Below are 16660 nucleotides of genomic sequence, written 5' to 3' on the forward strand. Positions count from 1 at the left end.
AGGAGTTGGTCAGAGCTGGGGTGACACACAGTTAGAGCCTGAAGGGACCCTAAAAACCCATCTAGACCAAAAACTTCATTTTGCAGATGAGCAAACAGATGCCCAGACAGAAGATGTGACTTGCCCAAGGTCACACAGCTAATGCGTGGCAGGCAGAGATGACTCTTAGCCCCTTGGCATTCTCCACTCTGCGGGGGCGTTGCCAAGCCCTGAATGAGACAGCTACTCCCAGGTGCTGTAGCTCTGAGCCTGCCAAGGTCTCTTGTTTGTCAAGTCCCTACTTCCCCGAGTTTTCTCCTTCCTCCCCACATATAATGAGAGAGAGGCTCTAGATATTGGAGGTAGCACAAAGCACACACTACCCCTTTGATTCTACAGTGATCTTTGGGAAAGCATTTTACTTTCCTTACTAACAGCTACCAATTATTGGGAACTTCCAGGTGCCAAATATTATGCTGCATGCATTACATGCATTAGCAGGAATGGTTTTAGGGTTCAATTACTACCTCTCTTCTGGAAGGCTGTTCCTGATCTCCCCATTGAAAGAGACTCTCTTCCCATTTCCTCTCTGTCGTATCACCCTGTTTATTTTCTTCACAGCTCTTATAATTATTTTCATAATCACTTTGCTGACTTGCTCATCTACTTATCTATTGTCTGCTTCAACTCCTCCCTTCCTTCCAGTAGACTCTGAACTCCATGAAAGAAGGATTCTGGAGCTAGACAGGCCTAGGTTCAAATCCCAGCTCATCTACTTACTAGCACTGTGGCCTTACATTAGACGTGGACACCCTTGGAGGTTGTTTTTCCCTTTGTAAAATGCGGATTCATGCTTGGCCAAGGTTCTGAATTCCTTTGGGCCTAAGTTACCAAATCTACAGGAGGATGATAACCCTTCATCTGTAGAAGAGCCTGGCAAGATGTTCTGAAGGTCTTGGAGCTATGGTCAAAGGAGAATATACTGGTATTGCTTCAGCTATGGGGCCATGACTGGATGTGTTTTTCCAGATGGAAATGGAACAAAAAAGAAGGGAAAGTTGGAAGATTTGATCCCAGGAGGTGAGGTTCCAGAGTCTATCCCATTGACCATTATGCCATGTGCCTTTTTGACTCTAGGTGCATCTACCCTCTCAGTTTCTCTGGTCCACTAGCAATGGGCTAGTCACGGAATTTGGGCATCAATTATTTTATTCCAGGGTTTCTCAGCACTATTTACCATTTTAGAGTTGAAACAGCTGAGGCTCAAAGAAGTTAAGTGTTTTGCACACAGCTGAGCAGAGTTTGAAACAAGTCTGACTCCAAAACCCAAGCTTGTTCCTCTGTGGTTTGTGTCTGGAGCAGCCAATCCTTCTCTCTGGGAGCAGCTGGAATCCAGCCAATAGATCCAATGGGCTGCCAGCAAGGAGTCTTTACACTCATGCTGAAGGATCCCATAGGATAGATCCACGAGATAACTCCATCCATTCTGGATGTGTCTACTTCCTAGCATCTCCTGGGATTTTTATTTTATCCCCAAGCTGAATTTCAGGGCTATTTCCCTTGTCTTGCTATTGCCCCCAGATGTGTTTATTTCTCTGTGGCCCAGAAAAGTCCTCACCCTTGGCAGGCAGAATGGTGAATCACGTGGTGGTTTTTCACCTCTCACTGGCACTAGGCAAACAGATCATCACTGGTGAGAGTCTCTTCCCACATCTCTTGGAATTCACTGCTGTTATGGCCTGCACTGAACTGTGATGATTGGTTTGTGTGTCTCTTTTTCCATCTCTAACTTGTAAACTCCTTGAGAGAATGAACCATCTTATTTACCCAACATATTTAAAGCTGGTGCTTAAAGATACTTTATAAATGTTTGTTGGATGGGTTGGTGGATGGATGGATGAATGGATGGATAGAATAATGAATGGATGGATGGATGAGTAGGTGGGTGGATAGATAGGTTAATAGATGAATGGATGGATGGATGGATGGGTGACTGTCCCAGATAACTCTCAATGTGACTACTTTTCACTACCATCCCAGTCCAAACCCTGTTCAGCTCCTATTCAGACAGATGTAACAGCCTCCTACAGGGCTCTTTACCTCTACTCTGGGCCCCCTAAAATCTGTTATTCGTAAAGCATCTAGAGAAATCTTTGTAAAGATGTATATGGCATCATGTCGACCTTGCCCCATCTCTGCCTAAAACGTGCCAATATCTTCCTACTGCCCTTAGAATAGGATCCAGATTCCTTCCCAGGCTTTACGTGGCCCTGTAAGCTGTGGTATCTGTTGACCTCTCCAGCCTCATTTCACGTCAGCCTTGTCCTCATTGATGATGTCTGGACAGCCTGGCCACCTTTCATTTCCTAGAATGAGCCCAGTTCTCTCCTGCCTCAGGGCCCATGTCTGAACTTGTTGTTCTCTCTGCCTGAAATGCACTCCCTCCGACACTTTGCATAGCTGACTCCTCCTTCAGGACTTAGTTTCATAATAAATTCTTGGAGAAATTTTCTTCTCCCTCCTCCTGTCTAAATTACACCCCCTACATTTTCTTTATAACACGTAGCACGTCCACATTCATTACAGCACTTTGTTGAACATTTGCAGCATTAATGGTTACTGTCTTCCTGGCTAAACCATAAGCTCAAGAGTGTAGGCAGAGCAGGGACGGCTGTCTAACTCATGGCTGTATCCCTAATTCTTAGCAATAGCAGGTACTCAGAAATATTTTTAATAGGTGTATGGAGAAGAGATGGATAAACACAGGGTATGTTCTGACATTTCCGCAGGTTGAGCACACTTGGGGTGCTGCATGAGGACAATGGCCAGGCCTCTTTCCTTCCCACTTTGCCCAGGGTCACTGTGCTAAGGACTACTAGTTACCTATAGTTAGAACTAGCAACAGTCATTTTCTTCTTTGTCCTTACGAGTAGAACCCAGCTTTTGTTATTAATGATAATATGTCCGTCCAGGTTTTTAAAAACTGCTTTTCCCCAACCTCCCTTTCAGAGAAGGCTGGCCATGTGACTGAGTTCTGGCCAATGAGATATAAGTGGGAGCTGTTAGGTGTGGCTTCCAGAAAATCTTACAGGAGAGTCTAACCTGTTGCCTTCTCCCCCTTTCTTCTTCTGGAATTGAAGCTTGAAGGCCAGAGCTGAGGTGACCATTCTGTGCCCATGAGGCGATCTTGATGGTGGAAGCTACATGTTAGAGTAGAGCACAAAGTCAGGAGTCTGGAATATCGCTGACATATGGGATCTACCACAATAGCCCTAGATCACCTTCCTCTGCATTTTATGTCACATGAGGCAAAAATAACCCCCTGTCTTGAATAAGCCATTGTTATTTGGATTGTCCATTATATTCAGCCAACTCAGTCCATAACTGTCTGGTCATGAAAGGAGCTAGTGGCACAGCCAGGACTTGAAGCCAGGGACTCCGTACCAAATGCCCCTTTCATTGGGATGGCAAGTAAGCTAGTGCATCTAACCACAATGGACATGATTTAAAAAATGCTGTCCTGGGGATATTACTGTAATACTGGGGATATTATTGTCCCCAGAACAGCAGCACCACCATCACCTGGGAGCTTGGTGGGCATGCAGGTTCTCAGACCCCATGCAGATCTACTAAATAGAAACTCTGGGATAGAGCCAAGAAATCTGAATTTTTTCACAAGCTTTCCAGATGATTCTAATGCAAGCTAAAATCTGAGAATTGCTACTGAGGTAATACTGTAGTATCACCTAAGGGGAGCACAAATTAAACCAGCCATTTCTGCAGCCTGGTGAGGAGGCAGAGGGTGCAGATGCCACTCCTAGGGCAGAAAGGAGGGAGCTCTGTCTAAGTTCAAGAATGCATGGGCTCCCACAGGCAGACCGGGCACATTATACTTGCGTTTTTATTCGCTGCTACTCTGAGTGTGGTCTGCAGGCCAGGAGCATTGGCTTCACCCAGTTTGTAGGAAATGCAGAATCCCAGGCCCGACCCCAGGCCTACTGAATCAAAATCTGCATTTTGATACAATCTCTAGGTGGTCCATACTACATTAAAATTTCGGTGTCCTCTCAATGAAGACAGGGGATAGTGACAAGGCGGTTTAGGTCCCAATCCCTAGAATGACATACATGAGATGCTTGTGAGAAAATTGCACCCACACTGGTACCGGACAAAGGAGATGGGAATGCAAAGCTGACAATCAGAGGAGCTGCCACAGGGCACCTGTGACTTGCCCATCTACCTTCCCCACCCCCCGCCTGCCTTCTCTGTTTTGCTGTCTCCTCTCCCCCTCCCCTCCAAACTGCCCCAAACACCTTCCTCTCCATCTGTAGCCTAGTAGTTAAGAGAGAGCATCCTAAAGTTAGATTTGCCTTAATTCAACCTTACAACTTCTTGCTGTGTGATCTTTGAGTCTGAGCCTTGGCACCGACTTCACAGAGTTGTCATGGAGATTAAATGAGTTAATACTTCTGAAACACCTAGCCCAGAGTTTTACAAGCCTGGATCTATATAAGCATCACCTGAGGAGCTTGCAAAGCATACTGATGGCTGGGCTACCCCAAACCAATTAAATAAGAATCTCCAGGGATGAAGGCCAGCATTCGTATTAAAACAGATCAAACACAAATCTCTGCAGGTTTTTCTAATGGGCAGCCAGGACAGAGAGCCACCGACCTAAAGCAATGCCAGGCACATGGTAAATGCTCCATAAATGCTATCTATTGCTATGCACAGAGCGTGCCCTTCCTCACACACACACACCGGGCTGTCTCATGCCTTTGCTCCAGCCCTATCCTTTGCCTTAAATGACCTGCCTCTCCCAGACGGCCTGGCAAACAGCCATTCTTCCAAGATTTTGCAAGAGGCTCCCCACCTTCATGAAGCCTTTCCTGATTCCTCCAAACAGAACTGACCCCTTCCTCCTCCAGGATCCACTGTAACTGAGCCGATAGTAAAAATACTGACGTTGTCCTTTTATGGAGTATTTAATCTATTCTGGGCATTGTGTTGTATTGTGTGTACATTTTCTCTCTTTACTTCTCAGAACCAGTCTGTAAAGTATGTACAATTGAAAGCTCCTTTGTATGCAGATGAGGAGATAAGGTGCATAAGGTGCAGTAACTGGCCAAGATCACCCCGCTTGTAGATTGGGGAGGTGATATTTGCACTCAGACCTGGCTGTTCCAGAGCCAGGGTTCTACCCTCTGCGCCACGCTGCCCTTACCTGTCTGCATGTCTGTCTCCTGTGACAGCACCTGACAATTTTCAAGGACAAGGATTGTGTATAATTTATCATTGTATTTCTATCTCCCAGGACATATTAGGCACATAATAGTGATTTAATTAATTAACTGTCGGGTACAGTGTGATATATATTCATCACCTGCTTCGTGTCGGACTTTACCACTTTTCCAACACAAAGGACAAGAGAGTGCATGTGTGAGGACTTGGCATTCCTGTTGGAGGTGGCGGGAGGTGGGGGGTGGCCGGAGGAGGAGGAGGCTGGGAGATGAGTCTGTGAAGGCAGGCAGGCTCCGAAGGGGTGGGCTGAGGAGCAGATTTTGGATTCCATCTTGGGGCAATAGGGAGCCATTGACAGGTTTGAGCAGGTGAGTAAGGATATTGGCTTTGGATTTCAGTAAGACCAGGTGTGGAAGCAACTGGAAGGGAACAAGAGCAGGAAAAGCTGGGGAGAGGTGATGCAGGGACCTCAGCTGGCTGCTCATTAGACTCTTGAGGGAGCTTTAAAAACGCTGATCTCTGGTTCCATGCTGAGAGGTTCTCATTAAATTGTTCTGGGGTGCAGCCTGGACTTCAGCGTATGTTATATACATGTTAAAATCTCTGGTTTAGGTTAAGATGGCGGTAATGGTGGTTTAGATGCAAAAGTAATGAGTTAGAGAGGCTCTTCAGGGGAAATGTGTGCAATTCATGGGGTTTTTCTAGCTGCTTCTGTAACGGATGAGTACAAACCATGAGGTTTGAGTTTGCTGGTGGTAAGAGGTGGGTGGGTTTTCATTCCCTAGGTGGTGTTTCTTCAAGTCCGTGTTGTCCCCGCTTTTCCTGAAGATAAGACTCATTTGGGACCCTTGTTAAAAACGCACACTCCCAGGCCCCCTTCCAGCCCTTCGGAATCCCCTTCCCCAAAAGATTCTTCCCATCATGCGATTTAGGGTTACCGGGCCTTGCGGGGAGGGGCTTTTACACGTGAGTGTGCATCAGAATCACCTGCAGGGTTTATTAAACCGGTATGTTGGGTCCCCATCCCCGGGGTTTCTGATTCAGCAGGTTGAGGCAGGGAGGAAGGAGAATTTGCTTTTCTCACAAGTTCCCAGTGATGCTGGTGCTGTGGGTTCCTGGACCACACCCTGAGAACCACTGGCTAATAGCTGCGGTTCTCAACCCTGGTTGCCAGGGCCCCAGTACATCAGAGCTGCTGGGGTTATGATCCAGGCATTAAAAACAAACAAACAAAGAAAACCCCCAAACAACCAAAACCCCTTTCCCCGGTGATTCCAATAAGCACCATTATCTTAAACTCCGAGCTGGTTATCAAACGTGCAGAGCCTTTAGCCCCACTCTTGAATCACAACTGAGGCTGTGGATCCTTGCATTTTAAACAAGCAACCCTGGCCCACTGAAATTTGAGCATCACTCTCTGGCCACATGGTTGCTGCCATCCTGCAAACCCCAGTGCCCTGGGAGAAACGATGTGGAAATGACCCAGGTCATCTAATGATACAATTAATAGCAACAGCTAACAAGTGCTGAGCCCTGATGCAAGCTGGGATAGTCACACACGGCATCTTCTGTTTCCCAGTATAACCATGAAAGAGAAGTAGAAGTTATGAGCCCCAGTTGACAGACGAGGAAACTGAAGCCCAGAGAAATGAGATGATCCACTGGGGTCACTGTGTTGGTAAGTGGCGGAGCCAGGATTTGACCCAGAGTCTCTCAAGCTCTGAAGGCTGTGTCTTTTGTGCCAGGTGTGTTGGCTTTTGCATGTGGGGTCTTCATTGGGCAAGGGATGGGGTGGAACTCAGGGAGACTATGCAGAAGTACAAACTATTTTATATCAGTGATGATGTAGCCGTGACGGCCGCAGCACACCAGTCATCAAATCTATGATGAGCAAGATTTGCGAGGGCCGGTCATCTGGCCTCTTCCTTCTGGAACTGGCTCGTTGGTATTAATGGATGAGTGGGGCCTCGTTCAGGCAGTTGTAATTCACACGCTGACTGCTGAGCTCTTCCCAGCCCAAGTCACTCCCAAATGCCATAACGCATCGCTTAATACAGTACATCCGTTATGTTCTTCTGGCTCCCAGGCCTGGGAGTGAGCTGGCCCCGGGCTGGTGGTGGTGGTTGGCAGAAATGAAGGACTATTGGCATTTTCAAACCAATGGGTTCAGTTTGGGCACTTAACATTCTCTGTCCGGCCTGGCATCCGGTCCATAAACTTAATTAGTGGCGACCAAAGGAAGACAGGTACTTGGGATGTGAAATGAAGTTTGGGTTCACGTCCACGTGGGCTGCTCAGAACTCAGCAGTCGAGGCTCCGGTTGAGCCTTGAGACTTGAGGTTATATCCCTGCTCTGCCCCTTTTGCGGGGAAGTGACCTCATCTCTCTGAGCCTCAGTTTCCTCCTTTGTAAAATGGGGACAGTGATGGTGCCAGCCTCATGGGGTCAAGGTGAAAGTGAGATAAAGGAATGGAGGCAGAGCCCCTCAGCACCGTCCCTGGCACCAGGCCAAGCACTTAATAACTGCTAGCTCTTGTTAGTATTTACCTACGTATTTACTTATTTATGGGAGGAACACGGCCCAAAAATATATATGACACTCATCGGGAAGAGGAATCATAAAAATAGGCTTAGAAATCGATGGGGAGCTAAATGGTGGTGGTTCCTGGAGCCTTAGCGTGGGTTTTATTAAAGTTCAGAACAGTAAGCATTTCTGCCTTGGGGTCGAGCTGATTCACTCTTTGAGCAAAGAGAGCAAAGCAGAAAGAGTGTGTGAGGCTCTCGCCAGGCACCCGGGAGGTCTGTTAGCTCCCTGGGGTGGCTCTTCCCACCCTAGAACTCCCATTTCTAGTTTGTGGTTGGGGTAGGGATGTGTCTGTGGTTGGCTGGTGTCGTGGGGTGGTGTCAGTTAGGATACTAGGAGCAATTCCCGATGAGCCATCCACTGTCTTTGGCAATAGCCACAATTGTAATAGCTACCATTTTTAAAAAAGATGTTTTGTATTATTTAAATTTTTTTGTGTGTGATATGGAGTCTTACTTATGTTGTCCAGGCTGTGCTCAAACTGCTGGGCTCAAGTGATCCTCCCACCTTAGCCTCTCAAGTAACTGGGACTACAGGCGTGAGTCCCCGTGCCTAGCCTTCTTTTTTTTAATTTCAGAATTTTATGGGTGTATGCATGTTTTGGTTATATAATTTGCTTTTGTACAGTTTGAGTCAAAGTTATAAGTGTGCCTTTTACCCAGACAGTGTGCATTGTACCCGTTAGGTGTGAATTTACCCTTCCCCTCACCCCCCTCCCACCTACTTGATTTCCCCTGAGTTTTGTTTCCATACGTGCACAGTAAATGTTGATCGACTAGTTTCCAATTTAGTACTGAGTACATGTGGTGTTTGTTTTTCCATTCTTGCAATACTTCACTAAGAAGAATGGTCTCCAGTTCCATCCAGGTTGTTACAAAAGATACTAGATCACCATTTTTTTTTTTTTATGGCTGAGTAGTGCTCTATGGTATACATATATCACACTTTATGAATCCACTCATGTATTGATGGGCACTATGCCTTATTGTACTGTTTGATTCTTTTACCATGCAAACATTGTTTCCACAGATGTTTTCACATCTTTGTGAACGTGAATTGTGCTTGTGCCCGGTTTTTGAGCATTAACTCTAACTATTTGTTGAAGTCTGGGGATACAACCTTGACTGTTGACCCTGGGCAACTCTTTAGAGACTACATGTCCCAGCCTCTCTAGCAGGGTGTTCTGCTCATGTGACCAATTTCTGGCCAATAAGATGGGAGTGGACTATTCTGTGCCGCTTATGGTCAGCTCCTGAAGTGGGTGGGAGAGGGTTCCCTTATTTCTCTGATGTCCTTGCCCTGATTTGTTATCTGTGATGCAGATGCAGTGGCTGGAGCTCTAGCAGCCATCTTGGCCTGTGAGACAACCTTGAGGATGAAAGCTACATGCTAAGGAGTATGGAGCAGAAAGACAGAAGGAGGCGGGGCTCCTGATAACTGGTGGAGCTCCCAAATCTGGCCTGGGCTGCCTACCTTCTAATTTTCTGTGGAATGAGAGAAAAAGGAAACTCTGTTTTATTAAAGCTACTAAGTCAGTTTTTTGTTACTAACAACTAAATAAAATTCCTAGCTAATACAAAGTCTTGGTTTAAATATCACTTTCTCAAAATGGCTTATATGAAACCCAAAATAGGTCCCTCTTTTTGTTCTCTCTCCTAACACCGGTTCTTTTCCTGCATTGTTTTGATTCCAATTAAAAGAAATATATGCTGCTTCGTTTAATTTATCCTCCCTACTGAACTATTGGACATAAGGGCAGGGGCACTATATGTGTTTAATAGATAAGTTGTGCACTGTGCAAATCCAGGGGGCACCAGTTAAATAATAGTCTATGTTAATGATGGCACTGCCTTAAATTATGTAGTGCACACTCTGTGTGGCTGCATGTGGCAGCCCTATCAAAGCCCCTGGTTAGGACCTTGACCATGAGGTTTTCCAGTGTATTGGACCATGCTCAGTCCCCAACAAATATTGGTTGCAGAATATTGGTTGCAAATACTGTTACAAAAATGACAGAGGTTTAGTGATGCCTTGGGCTCAGTACTGAAGGCAGCGAGATGGGCAAAGCATGGAAATGATGGTGACATGGTGGGGTCAGTGCTCCAACCCAGGAAAAACAAAGGATTCTGGGAGCTCAGAGGGAAGTGTCCCCACTGCCCTGGGGGCTGGAAACTGTGCACTGTGGGGGCCTTTCTCTTATGTGGTCTCAGTTTTCCACCTGTAAAGCGAGAACATTGTTGCAGACAAGTGGTTCTGTTTAACCTTTATTTCCTCTTATTTAATTTTGCATCTTGTTTGCTTTGAGTAGGTAATGTTTGCATGGTAAAAGAATCAAACAGTACAACAAGGCACAGACTTTTGAAAACCAAGTTTCTTCTTCACGCCTAACGCCTGGAACCTTACTCCTCCTCTCCCAATGAAAAAACAAAACTACTGGTTACCACTATAACCATTTTTTTTTTGTGTGTGTATGTGTGTGTCTTTCTAGAGTTAGCTGTAACATATAAGTGTATAATATATGCTACATATGTGTGTCAAATTTGAATATCTTTAAAATAGAAATCTATTCTTTTAAAATTGTTAATTATTTATTTTAAATCTGAACTTTGAGTCAAGAAAATAATGATGATTAACTATTAATAGATGATCATTACTGAAAATAATTTTGTCATTAATCACACACACTGTCTCACATCTTATTATTATTTTTCATTTAATAAAGTGCCTTGGGATTGTGTCATTGATCTGACCCCTCCTTTTATTTAGATGGTTGCCTAGTCGAGTAGGAGTCCACTGTACAGCTGTGCTATAATTCATTTAACTGCTGTCTTGTTGGGAAATGGGTTTTTCCCCGAACTTTTGCTAATGCAGACAATGCCGCAGTGAAAATACTCGTCCTTCAGTCTTTCCACTTGTGTGCAATTATATTGGTTGGTTAAGTTCCTAGAAGTGAAATTGATAGCTCAAAGATGAAAAGAATTTGTAATTTTTGTAGATGCTATCAAATTCCTCCGCATGCGGTTGTACCAATTTGCCTTCTATCCAGCCTGTTTCCCCACCACTTTATCAGTGCGTTACCAAGCCTTTGGATGGGTTGTTTTACTTAGATTTTTTTTTTTTTGGTGTGAATTAAATAATCATCTTTTCATAGGGTTAAGAATCATTTGTACAGTTGTCCCTTGGTATCTGCTGGAGGATCGGTTCCAGGACTCGTCTGCGCCTCCCAGGACACCAAAATCTGCAGATGCTAAAGTCCCTCATATAAAATGGCATAGTATTTGCATATTACCTACGCACATCCTCCCATGTACTTTAGTCTCTAGGTTACTTACAGCACCTAATACAATGTAAATGCTACGTAAATAGCTGTTTACTGTTTTGCCTTTTATTTGTATATTTTTACTGTTTTTTTCCCCCTCCCTGTGATATTTTTGATGCCTGGTTGGTTGAATTCGTGGTCGCAGAGCCCCAGGATAGGCGGGGCCAGGACTGATGGGATTTCCTTTTCTGTCAACTCTCTGTTCATCTCCTCTGCCATTTTTTCTATTAGATGGGAGTATTGGTCCCATCTAATAGTATTTCGTTATCCGTTCGTAGAAACACTTTATAAACTTAAAAAAAAACTTCATAGAAGGGGATGAGCCCAGTGTCTATGATCATCAAACTTTTGACCTTTGCCGATCTGATAGGTGAAGAAGAGTATCACATGGTGGTGCCCCTGTGCACAGGTGGGGTCGACCATCTGGAGCCTGAAGTCCCCTGGCATTTCCCTCTGCAAACTCCCTGGGCTTGCTCTGCAAAGGCGCGGTTCTCGCCAGGGCTGTGTGCGAGTGTCACGTGGTGGGACAGCTTTGCAATGCACGACGCGGACCCCAGGCCTGAAGATGCCAGTTCAGCGGGTCAGGCCGTTTCCAAAAAGCCCCAAGCTGACTCTGCCGTGTTCCCTTGGTTAAGAGTTGGGGGCGTCGGTGACCCACGGGCCCCTTTCGGCTCGGATTCCTGCGGAGTAAACACGCAGCGCTGGCAGGAAGGAGAGGGGTTAAGTAGGAAGAGGATCGATAACCCTCCTTGGGGTCCTGTGGGGTTTGCAGAGGGAGCAGCAAAGGGGCTAATGTGGCTGGTTGCCATGGTAGCCGGCCAATACATGGGGGCGTGGTCTGGGAATTGCGCTCTAGGGTTCACGTGTGGTGGCCCTGAAGTTCACGGCCTGCTAGGGCACCGGGCTGATGGCCTCAGGGTCTTCAGACAGGCACAGAGAGCAGGAGGAGGGTCTCGGCAGGGACAGACCATTGCCCAAAGGGACCAGGGCTAGAAACTCCTTGTCAAGGAAAAGGTCCCCTACTCTTACATCTCTTCCTTTCTGGGAGAATTCAGGGCGTCCATTTTATTTTAGAGGAAACAGACAGGAAGAAAAGAGTTTAGGAATTGTAAAATCCCCACAAAGCTTGAAACGAAGAGTCTGCTGGGAAATTAAGTTAGGGAAGACAGTATTAGAGAAAGGGATTTGGAAGGTAGAATTAGACCTCTTCTGAATCTCTGTTTGATTTAAAATTGCTTTAGTATATTCAATAAAGACAAGGTAGTATTTATAACAATAGCAGTACAAACCTCATGTTGCCGTTAGAGGGTCCCCCTCCCCAGTGATACACTTGGTATTTCAAACGCAGGGTAGATTATTTTTTTAACACCTCTCTCCTTTATGTGACAAAATTATTTTCAGTAAGGATCATTAATAATCAGTAATACTCATTATTTTCTTGATTCATACTTAGATTTGATATAAATGATTGGTTTAAAAAGAAGTATGAATTACTATTTTAAACATATTATTTAAATTCAATAAAATATTTAATATGTGAATCTTCACACTGAGAAACAACCTTGAAAAAAATATTTCGTATGTGAATCAAAATTTGGATGTTCCGAAAACCAATTACACCTTGTGACTCACACCATTTTGCTGTTTTAAATTTTCAACACAAATCAGAACTCCGACTGGTCAAACAGAATGATGGAAGTGACAACACTCAGGGTCTATTTCTTTTTCTTTTTGTAAACCCAAATGAAACTTTAAGTTTACTCACTCCATGACAAAAATCTCTTTCTTTTCATTTAGATCACCCTGCTACTATTGTTTATTTCCAATATACTCTTTAAACACAGGAATATTGAAGGTTGCAGGGGTTAGAAATATGAATTGTATCCAAAAAACACCCAAACAAATGAAAACTGTTGTGAACTTGCAACTGAAAAGGAGTGGATGTTGGAGAGTCTATTCTGCGTTGCTATAAAGGAGTACCCAAGGCTGGGTACTTTATAAAGAAAAGAGCTCTGTTTGGCTCATGGTTCTGCAGGCTGTACAAGGAGCAGGGCACCAGCGTCTGCTTCTGGTGAGGGCTCTGGGCTGCTGCCACTCATGTTGGAAGGGGAAGGGGAGACAGTGTGTGCAGAGGTCACATGATGACAGAGGAAGCAAGAGAGGGAGGGAGATGCCACCTTATTTTTAACAGCCAGCTCTCTTGGGAACTAATAGGCAAGAATGCACTGACAATCCCTCTTCCCAGGGAGGGCATTAATCTATTCATGAGGGATCTGCCCCCATGACCAAAACACCTCCCATTAGGTCCCACCTCCAACACTGGCAACCAAATTTCAAAGTGGAGTTTGGAGGCATCAAATATCCAAACCACAACACCGAGTCAGTTGTGTATGTCAGGGGCTAATTGCAGAACTAGTTCTCCAAATTAATTTCTACACAGAACACAATGTTTATTGAAGGTTGTATCAGTTAGTAACCACTCAGGAGATATAAATCACACCAGTAATTTGAACAGGGAAAATTTTATAAAGAATAATTAACTAGTAGCAGGGATTAACTACTAAGAGAGGCAAAGAAAACTACACAATATGGGAATAACAAGTAGGAAGCAGTTACTGCCTCTAGGGCTGAAAGTAGCTAAATGTATTAGTTTTTATTGTTGAGTCACAAATTTAGGAGTTTAAAACAATACCTATTCAGCTGCCATGAATAAACAGTATGGTGGTTCCTCAAAAATAAAATAAAATAAAATAAAAATAAAATTACCATATGGTCCCAGCAATTCCGATTGTGGGTATATGCCCAAAAGAATTGAAAGCAAGGACTCAGACAGATACCTGTACACGCAAGTTCAGAGCAATATTATTCACAATAGTCAATAGGTGGAAGTGAGCCAAATGTTCATCAATGAATATATGGATAAACAAAATGTGGTGTATACATACAATAGAACATTATACAGATTTAAAAAGGAAAAAAATACTGGTATATACTGTAACATGGATCAACCTTGAAAACATTATGCTAAGTGAAATAAGCCAGACACAAAAGGACAAATACTGTGGGATTCCATTCATTTGAGGCACCTAGAGTAGTCCAATCCATAGAGACAGAGAATGGGTGATTGCCAGGGGCTGGGGGTGGGGGGATGGGGAGTTATTTTTAATGGGGACAGACCTTCAGTTTGGGATGATGAAAGAGTTCCAGAGATGGATGGTGGTGATGGTTGCACCACAGTGTGAATGTACTTAATGGCACTGAACTTTACACTTAAAAATGGTTAAACTGGTAAATTTTATGTTATGCATATTTTACCACAGTAAAAAAATCCATCTATTCATTAGCTCACAGTTTCTTTTCCTTTTAAATTATCCAGTCTTGGGTATTCTGTTACAGCAACACTAAAGAGACTAAGAGAGCTTGGATTTCTCTGCAACTTGCTTTTCCATGTCACCCTGCAGCACAGTCCCATTTGAGCGCCACTGTAACCAGGGCTCAGCATTTCAGAGCCATCCTCTCACCATTTCCTATCATTTGCTCTCAGAGACACCCCTGATTTCTCCCTCCTTGATGTCGGCACCTGTTGCATTAGCCTCTCTACCATTTCCTAGTCTTAGTGAATTTTCCCCCTGATTTTCCTTTAAGGAACCACGTCTCTCTCATGCCCAGTTCCAAAACCCTAAGGAAGTAAAAAACTTGGCATGCTTGAAATGTAGGTACTGCACCATCCGATATGGTAGCCAGAAGCCACATGTGGCTATTTAAGTTTAAATGAGGTAAAATGACATGCTATTAGAATTCTGTTTCTCACTTGCACTATCCACAATTCAAGTGATCCGTAGGTGCATGTGGCTAAGTGTCACCGTGTGGGAGAGTACCGATTGAGAATATTTCCGTTATCACAGAAAGTTCCGTTGGGTCAGGTGGTCTGAGATAACTGGAGACAGTGATCCGGTGGGGAGAGGGTATGAGCTGGAGAGGCTGGAGCAGGGGCAGGGACTGAATCAGGCAGACCCACGAAGGTCTGGGCAAGGAGTTAGATTTTAAGTCCAACTGGAAGTCTTAATGGTTTTTAAGCAAGGGCATGGCATTGCCCAATTTCTGTTTTAAGAGGAGCACTCTGGTTGTTATGGAGACACGTTGCAAGGAGGCAGAAATGGGAGTGGGGAGGAGGGCCAGGGAAAGAAGGGGGAGGGCTGGCTAGAAGGTTTGCACAGTGGTTGGGGCAAGTGGTGACATGATGGTGGTTTGTGCTGAGCTGTGGCACTGGAACTGGGTGGAAGTGGACAGATACTGGAGATGTTTAGGAGTGGGTAGAACTTGCGGTGGGTGAGCACAGGGCGGGAGCTATGGTGGCCACGAGGGTGGCCTCAGGGACCTTCAGAAAGTGTAACTGATTCACAGACAGACCTCACTCCAAACCAGTGGTCTCAACTCTGGCTGTAACGCTGGAATTTTCTGTGCGAGCCTTAAAATACACAAGTGCTCAGGCCTCATCCCTTGAGAATCTCATGTAATTGGCTTGTTGGGTGGGGCATGGACATTTGTATTGTTTCTAAAAGCTCCCAGGTTGTTGTAACGTGCATCCAAGGCTAAGAATCACTTTTTTAAATAAAAGGGTGCACTGCAGAGCTTGTGTTGGTTTCAAACACAGGAATTGGTGCAGGAGTTGAGTGTTTTGGTGATATAGCCCAGGGTCTGCCATGCATCTCATTGAGGATAATACTTGATTCCTAAGGCTGGGAGTGAAACAAAATAACTATACAATGTAGCTCAAGGCATCAGTGGGTTGAGGGTTCCAGCTTTAATGGGAGACTAGCCTTGGCATCAGAAGTTCCAGCACAGTTATCAACAGGAGGCATCAGTGGAGATAACTTTAATAGTAGTGGGATAACAGTTCTGGCATCAGCAGAAGACATTACCACAGCTATTAGGAGCTGGAAAGGCAGGGAGATGGCCAAGCAATGAGTCACTGTACTTGACATTGACACACAGCATTGTTTCCTTGGGAGAACCCCTTTCTCCCTCTTTCCCTTGCAAGTGGAGTTGTCAATCATGGTGTCTCACTTTGGCCATTGGCTGGGCCAATCATAGTACAGATTTCTCCTGCATTCAGCGATTGGTTCAGAAGTGGTTACACACCTCAAACAGTACCAATCACAGTTCTCTCGTAAGAGGTGTGTCTGGATGCTGCGTGAGATGGCATCATTTAGGGTCTTTATGTATCAGTTATCAACTGCTGCATAATGAGTTACCCCAGAACATAGTGGCTTATACAACAATAATATTTTATTGTCTCTCAGTTTCTGCAAGCCAGGACTCCAGACAGCGCACAGTGGGATAGATTGTCCCTGTTCTATGATGTCTGGGTTCTCCAATGGAAGACTTTAAGGCTGGAGACTGGATTCATCTGAAGACGCCTCCACACATAAGGTTGGTTGTTGATGCAGGTTGTCAACTGAGCCACATGGAGATACTATTGTGTGTCTCTAGCCTCAGCAGGTGGCTGAGCCACAGGCCAGAGTCTACTCACCCTC

Source organism: Eulemur rufifrons, chromosome 14 (assembly GCF_041146395.1).
Source record: "Eulemur rufifrons isolate Redbay chromosome 14, OSU_ERuf_1, whole genome shotgun sequence".
NCBI lineage: Eukaryota > Metazoa > Chordata > Mammalia > Primates > Lemuridae > Eulemur > Eulemur rufifrons.